This window comes from Engraulis encrasicolus, chromosome 23, assembly GCF_034702125.1.
Source record: "Engraulis encrasicolus isolate BLACKSEA-1 chromosome 23, IST_EnEncr_1.0, whole genome shotgun sequence".
NCBI lineage: Eukaryota > Metazoa > Chordata > Actinopteri > Clupeiformes > Engraulidae > Engraulis > Engraulis encrasicolus.
Window position 1 is genome coordinate 25981778 of NC_085879.1, and position 7500 is coordinate 25989277.

Genomic DNA, 7500 nt, shown 5'->3' on the forward strand with positions numbered 1-7500 from the left:
AATGATTTTCGTTATCAATACTGATGCTGAATTCACTTTTCATTGTGCATATTATGAGCTTCGTTGAGGACTCTTACATGCTTGTCTTAGATGACGGAAGTAACGTTGGCGCAGCTTTAGCAGCAGAGAAGCTATTCGGCTTGTGTTGATAATAATAAACTCCTGGACTATTTCCAAACTTCCAAATGCTTCGTTTCGTGAGTACAGACCATATTTGTGCTACTGCAGAAGTTTGGTGTCATGACATGTTATTTTTGTGGGGAAAGTTTGGAGACGGTGCCCAGTATCCATATGCGCTTGAGTCAAGCTAACCGGAATAAACATCGAATAACACGGCAACTCTGTTGATGTAAGCCTGCGGCAGAAAACACTTCGGGTGTAAAGGTGGATGGGTGTCACGGTTCAAATGGCATTAGGGTGATTCTACTCCGAACCATCGCTTTAAGCTACACATTATCCAAAATCTGTGGATTTCTGGAGGCATGATCCACAACTAAAACAGTTTGAAACAATGTCTGTCGGGATGACTTTCTGCACGTCTTGAGTGTACCTGAGTCTATGGCACCTGCCTTGCCCCCAGGCACTGGGGACTACCAGGGCACGTTCATGTATTCCTAAACATGTGATTTGGGAACGTGTCAGTCACATGGCGCGCAGCCACAGTTCCCCTTCAAGACCACTACACACTACGCATACGTTGTTTTTGTTTATTCAGTAATAGTAAATGGGGAAAATATGGCCAGAGCACTGACTCATCCGTGCCCTGTGGGACGGAGAAGGCAGCCCATGCTTATTTACATGCAAACTCCAACTCTGTCTTTTTCCTGGAAGTACCGTAGGCTAGTGAATATGAAATCTGGCCTTGGAGGTATATAAAAAAAAAGATTTTCTGTTTTGCGCCTGTGTGGGAGTGCAAATGTAGGCCTATAGCTTATATGGGTAATCTGTAGGAAAATGTTTCAGTGGACAAGTGGAACTTTGTCAAAGAGGACAAACGCGTGGCGATGTGTTTAGCTACCTGCCACACTACATAGGCTAGTATACAACCTGCTCTGAAAACCTCGCGCAGCCAATTTGGGGGAAAGGTGCGTCACCACCGGAACAAGCGACTGTGCTTTTTGAGGGCTGGTGGGCTCAAAAGACTGTTTCAAATTCGAAATGGCAGACGCAATTAAAAATAGCCATAGAAACACTGAGTGTATCTCAACATTGAGGTTATTTAGTTGGTTAGTGCAGTTGGTGTTGATACCGAATAGAGTGGGCCTTATTGCATGCGTCACATGCAACATGAATGGCTTGACCCTTGTGAAGATCCTGCTGAAACATGCAGGGGTACGTAGCACTTATGTCAGACTGACATTTTTAAATGGGTGCGTCAAACTGTTCAGTCCCTATCATTATAATCCATCTGGGGTGCTGTTGCTGGCACTAGCCTATTGCAAGAAGATTGGACAGTTACCATGATTTGGCTATAAGACTAGAGCAGAGTATTCAGTCGGTTATTTATCTTTGACACAACCTTTATTTTTATTACTTCTGAAACTTGCATTAGAAAAAAACTACCGGTATATGATTCTAATGGCAAGTGCATCTCTAAATCCACCCAGCATGTCTTTCAAACACCCGTTCTTCCAAACACTGCAAACGACTAAAAATAGAATGAAAAACTAACCCAATGCAATATTTTGATAAAATAGCGTAGTATTTACAGTTTTTTTTCATGGGACATCCATTCACACAAGCTACTTCGGTTTGGACACAAATATAATGCTTCTGAATGTTCCCAAATGAATCACTCCTCCGGCAATACATTGTTAGGTTATATTTGAAAGTGTCGACGACTATTGCCCATCCAGAGACGGAGAAAAATCTGTGATTTTATTATTGCGTCTGACTCTGTGTCGGGGACTATCGAGCACTTTCATAGGTCGGTTGGAGCAAGACGGCGGGCGGAGGGGAACAGCAAGTTAACGAGCGTGTGCGCCTGCGAGACTGCGCTACGACGCGAGGAGAGAGGGCGAGAGAGAGAGAGAGAGGTCCAGCTGCAAAAAAAGACACGCTGTAACAATGGCAGCACCGAAAACCTCGTAGATGGCAGCAAACACCGGGGGTTGACGTCAAAATAAGAAAATGGAATAGCGGACGCCACGAGTTCAACTTGACGTCTGCACAAGTCACTGCTCCCGGGTGTTTTATTGGAATAGGAATTTGTGTTGTGATGAAAAATGGAGCGTCGGGGAGAAGAGAAGCGCGCTTCTACTGCTGCCGTCTCCATCACTGCGAGAAGAGGCGCGTCCACCTGCTAACACCGGAGGCCCGGGCTCGGGGTGAACCAACCATGGGGAAGTGCCTGCATTGAAGAGGAGAAACAGACTCGCTAAATATCGCTTTAACAGGCGAAAGGAAGGGGTTTCCTGCTGGACAGGGGTACAAGAAATCGCTCTTGGGCTGCATTCGTGTGTGTGGTAAGTGAGAACATCGCCATTCTGTTTGATATTAATAGGCGAATCGGTTCCAAATCATTCCGGTAGCCAATAGCTGTAACAAGATTGCCTGGCTTTCGTTTCCATCGCTCAAATGACATTTTAATTGCCCCTATAATGCGAATCAGGTCTCTGAGAGGCATAGAAATAGGCTACTGTTTCAGTGGGACAGGTGTCGTGTTCGGCTCATGCAGCGTTAGGACACTTTCCTACCATCCTGTTTGGATTAGCATAATTCAAATGCCATTAAGTATTTGGGTAAACCGATACTGCGCTACATCAGATAGACAGAGGACCGTTTAAGAAAACACAGCATACGAATTAAGACCTATTTTACCGCAGTGTTGGTGTTGTTTACTCGGATAGCAGCAGCGGTTTGCATGGGGATCATTCTGACAGTAGCTCGATTGTGTCAGTTGTAAGCCGCGCGTAAACCGTGTCAGGTCCGGGCATGTTTTGGGTAAGCTTTCGGGGGTTTGTGTGCTGACATTGCATAAGGCAATCGTGCATCGGGATTTTGTTGAAGTCGAAATGAATATTTATGGGATTCGCGTAAAGATGCGGGGCACGGCGGGGCTCGCTTAGTGGGGGCACTGTCACTTGGTAGTGTTTGCATGCCATTGATGCCAAGACCCACAAACTACCTGTAACTTCATGTCCCCGCACAATAAAACACAAAAAATGAAGTGACTATGGAGGTGCATTGGTAATGCATGTCTGTGTTGATGATCACCACCATGATGATGGTGCTGTCCTGGGGTGGGTTGTACTGTGTCTATTTTCACAGGAACGTTGGCTGCCTGCTATCACTCTCACTAACACCCCGTTGGATACCGCTGTTGTAGCTTGTTAGCGCGCCGATTTGTTGGGTTCGGTTGTAGCAAGTGTTAGCAAGCCACTGGTAACACCGAGCAAATCAGTAGGGAACCACCGATTCTCCCATGCCCATTTCCGATTATTGGTGAGCAAACAAACGGAGGCTTTCTCCTACACTAACCAGCCAGCACCCCCTCACGGACGCATATCCCACTCCCTCTTTGGCACACACAACTGTCATCTGTCTCTCTCCACCCAGAATTCCGCATGGCGGACCCTCGAGTTGATGGTGTCTAACAAAGAGCATGAAAGGGCCAAATTGAGTTGACACACTGACGTGGGATTCATTATTCTCACTGACGGCACGGTGTGGGAGTGGACGCGCAGAGGCGCGTGTGTATTTATCCCTCTGGGTGTCTCTGAGTGTGTGTGTGTGTGTGTGTGTGTGTGTGTGTGTGTGTGTGTGTGTGTGTGTGTGTGTGTGTGTGTGTGTGTGTGTGTGTGTGTGTGTGTGTGTGTGTGTGTGTGTGTGTGTGTGTGTGATGCGCACTGGAGGAAGGCGTCTTCTGTCCGGCTGAGTTCACAGATTTGGGTTTGATGACAGATTCTCTCTCTCTCTCTCTCTCTCTCTCTCTCTCTCTCTCACACACACACACACACACACACACACACACACACACACACACACACACACACACACACACACACACACTGAATAGCTCAATGGCTCTGAAACCCTTGCCATCCAATCCCTTCCCCTCTGAGTCACTCACTCACAGCATCCGATGGGAACATTCTCTGAATGAACCACGAGAGCTTTCCATGCACTTACGCATGCATACATACATGCACACTCACACACACGCACGCACGCACACACACACACAAACACATTTGAATAAGCATGCACACTACACACTACACACGCACACGCACACGTATACACACACACACACACACACACACACACACACACACACACACACACACACACACACACACACACACACACACAGAGTTAAGTGGCTCTGTGATTGTGATGATGGCCGTATGTTAGACAATGGTAAATCAGTAGCACCATAACAACAATGGAGCTGACCGATCAGGCCAGCAGGTCACACTATACCATTGCTGCTCTCTTAAGCCCATGGCGCCGCCACACTGTTTTTGGTAACACTTTATTTTAGGGATACACCTATTAGCACTAATACATACAATGTTAATGTCTGTATAAGTAACTTGTAAGGCATGTACAAAGCAAAATCAAACATTTGTTAGGCATGTATTCGCAAATGTCTTGTTCATGCACAATAAGGGATTTATTACCAATTTAACCTTAGTAAGGACCTATAGTAGGCCTCAGTGTTTGCTTAGTACATGCCTTACAAGTTACTTATGCAGGCATTAACATTGTATGTATTAGTGCTAATAGATGTATCCCTAAAATAAAGTGTTACCCTGTTTTCTTGATTTCGCATGCCAAAGCCACAGCAAACAGGGGAGAGAGAGTAGAGAGTAGAGTAGAGTAGAGTTGAGTAGAGTAATATTTATTATGGCAGCTAATCTTGCGAGGTAACCGTATCAATGATGAGTTTTCATGTTTTTATATGTTCAAGTCATAGTAAATATGGAAGTAAATATGGCGGCTAATCTCACAGGGTGTAGCCATGGGCAGATCAGATGTATCTGGATAGGGAGTCTCGTTTGGAAGGAGTTGCCCTTAGAATGGTAGCCTGGTTCCTACCAGACCTCTCTGTGTGTGCACCTCTGGAGCCCCTCGGTGGTGCTCCAACACACACAGAGGTCTGGGAGACTTTAGCAGAATTCCATTTCTCCAGTCAAAAAATAATCAGAGCATTTATTGCTTCAATATCAATGGCGGCTTGCATTGAGGAGTCACGGGACATATCATAGACTATATTAACAGATATTATTAGATCAACGAAAACGTTTTTGAAGGAATTTGTTGATATTGAAGCAATAAATCCATTAGTGCTCCGATTATTTTTTGACTGGAGAAATGGATCCTGCTACATGCTCCCAGACCCAGTAGTGGAGCTCACGAAGCTGCACGGAACTACAGGTCAGACAAGAGACAGGCAATTAGAGTGGGCCTTTTTTAGTTGATGTCAGAAGCCAATGCATTTGAAGCAGGTATAAGTACTGTAGCATCTGCTTGCATTGACATAAATTTACATCCTATTGTTTTCTATGGAAACCAGTATTCATACCGACTTTTGTTGAAAAAAAAAGCTTTCAAAAAAGGCTAATCGGAAGACTGCAGGTTATAGATCAATTATTGTACATGATTCACTGGTACCCTTAAGCAAAGCAATTAAATAACCTCGGAACAGTAACCAATACCCCGTGCCTAAATAACGTTGATGCGCATTGTACATAACAAAGCACTATCATTTTATATTTATTTAAAATATATTTAATTTTATAGCTAAGGAGAGATGGAGAAAGGAAGGGTGCCAGTCAAATAGTTGCACATAGTGTCCTGCTCCACTGGATTGGATGTGAGGTAAGATGCACATGTAGAGACTCTGTTTCCCGGAGCTCAACACTGAGATCTGATGTGGTGTCTAAGGCTAAGGCAACATACACTGCTCCTTTCTATACCTTTGTGCGTGTGTGTGTGTGTTTTTTTTTCTATTCCGTGTGTGTGTGTGTGTGTGTGTGTGTGTGAGTGTGTGTGTGTGTGTGTGTGTGTGTGTGTGAGTGTGTGTGTGTGTGACTGTGTGTGTGTTCGCGCGCATGTGTATGTGTGTCTGTGTGTGTGTGTGTATGTGCGCACGTTTGTGTGTGTGTGCGCGCGTGTGTGTGTGTGCGCGCCTGTGTGTGTGTTAAAGTGTAAGGTGTATGTTGTCATGGGGTGTTGTTGCATGGCCTTCGGTCCCCCCGCAGAGGTGGGTTTTTCGCTTGTGTCCAATGGCACCCCTACCACAAATCAATCGGCTCGCTTAATTTGCATTGATCTATTTGCAAGGCCACCGACACAAAGACTCCATCGAAGTCCTTTCTCTACGGCCCTGCTCCTACAAGGTAAAGGTTTGACGAGAGGCTGCAGAGAGAAAAGCTGAAAGAGAGAGAGAGAGAGAGAGAGAGAAAGAGAGAGAGAGAGAGAGAGAGAGAGAGAGAGAACGAGAGAACGAGAGAACGAGAGAGAACGAGAGAACGAGAGAACGAGAGAACGAGTGAAAGAAAGTGGTAGAGAGAAAGAGATGGATTGAGTGTGTGTGTGTGTGTGTGTGTGTGTGTGTGTGTGTGTGTGTGTGTGTGTGTGTGTGTGTGTGTGTGTGTGTGTGTGTGTGTGTGTGTGCATGGGTGCCGCGAGGGGGGAAAGGTGTTACAGATTCTAAGGGCCCGACAGCACTGAGACTGGAAGAATGCTGATAACATAATTTGTCATTTTGGGCCCCCAAAATTTGAATCTTTCCTAGCGCCCAACATTTTTAACGGTGCCCCTGTGTGTGTGTGTGTGTGTGTGTGTGTGAGTCTTTCTGAGGTAGTCAAATTTCTGAGCTTATTTATTGGTAGACTGGGTGAGGCCGCATGCAGGGAATAGAAACGTCACTAACTCAAAAATGATTGAAGGCTGCTCGATTATAAGAAATCGATATCACGATTATTTCAGTGCATATTGATATCACAATTTTTAAAGATGATATTTCTTCTAAAGACAAATAACTGTGCTAAACAGTTCACAATCTCCCTTCAGCAGTGTCAGTGGAGGGACCATAGAGAAACAACACACAGTGGTGTTCTGCATGAGTGTTAGGTAGCAAGTCTGCTCTGTGCTCGCAATGGCTCAATTGGAAGTGTGCTTAGCATACAGTAACCTACCTTTGTTTTGGAGTATAGACAAATGACAACAAAATATTGTTTCAGTTTGATATTATGAACATTTATATGGTTTGACAGCAATATTTCACGTTATAAATTTGATATATTGCACAGCCCTAATGAACGCTTTCTTTAGTGCGTGGTGGTGGATTTCCCATTTCTTCTCAGGTGTTCTGTGACTCCTCAGTCCTTTTCAGACCACATGAATGTGCACGGTTAAAACCTTACAACTGTTACAGCTCTCTTCTCAAAGGTCACCACAAACCTGATACTTAGAGAAAAAAAATGCACAGGAAAACTCTACCATGTTAATTCAACATCCATATAGTAGTTGAACTGACACCAAGAGTGT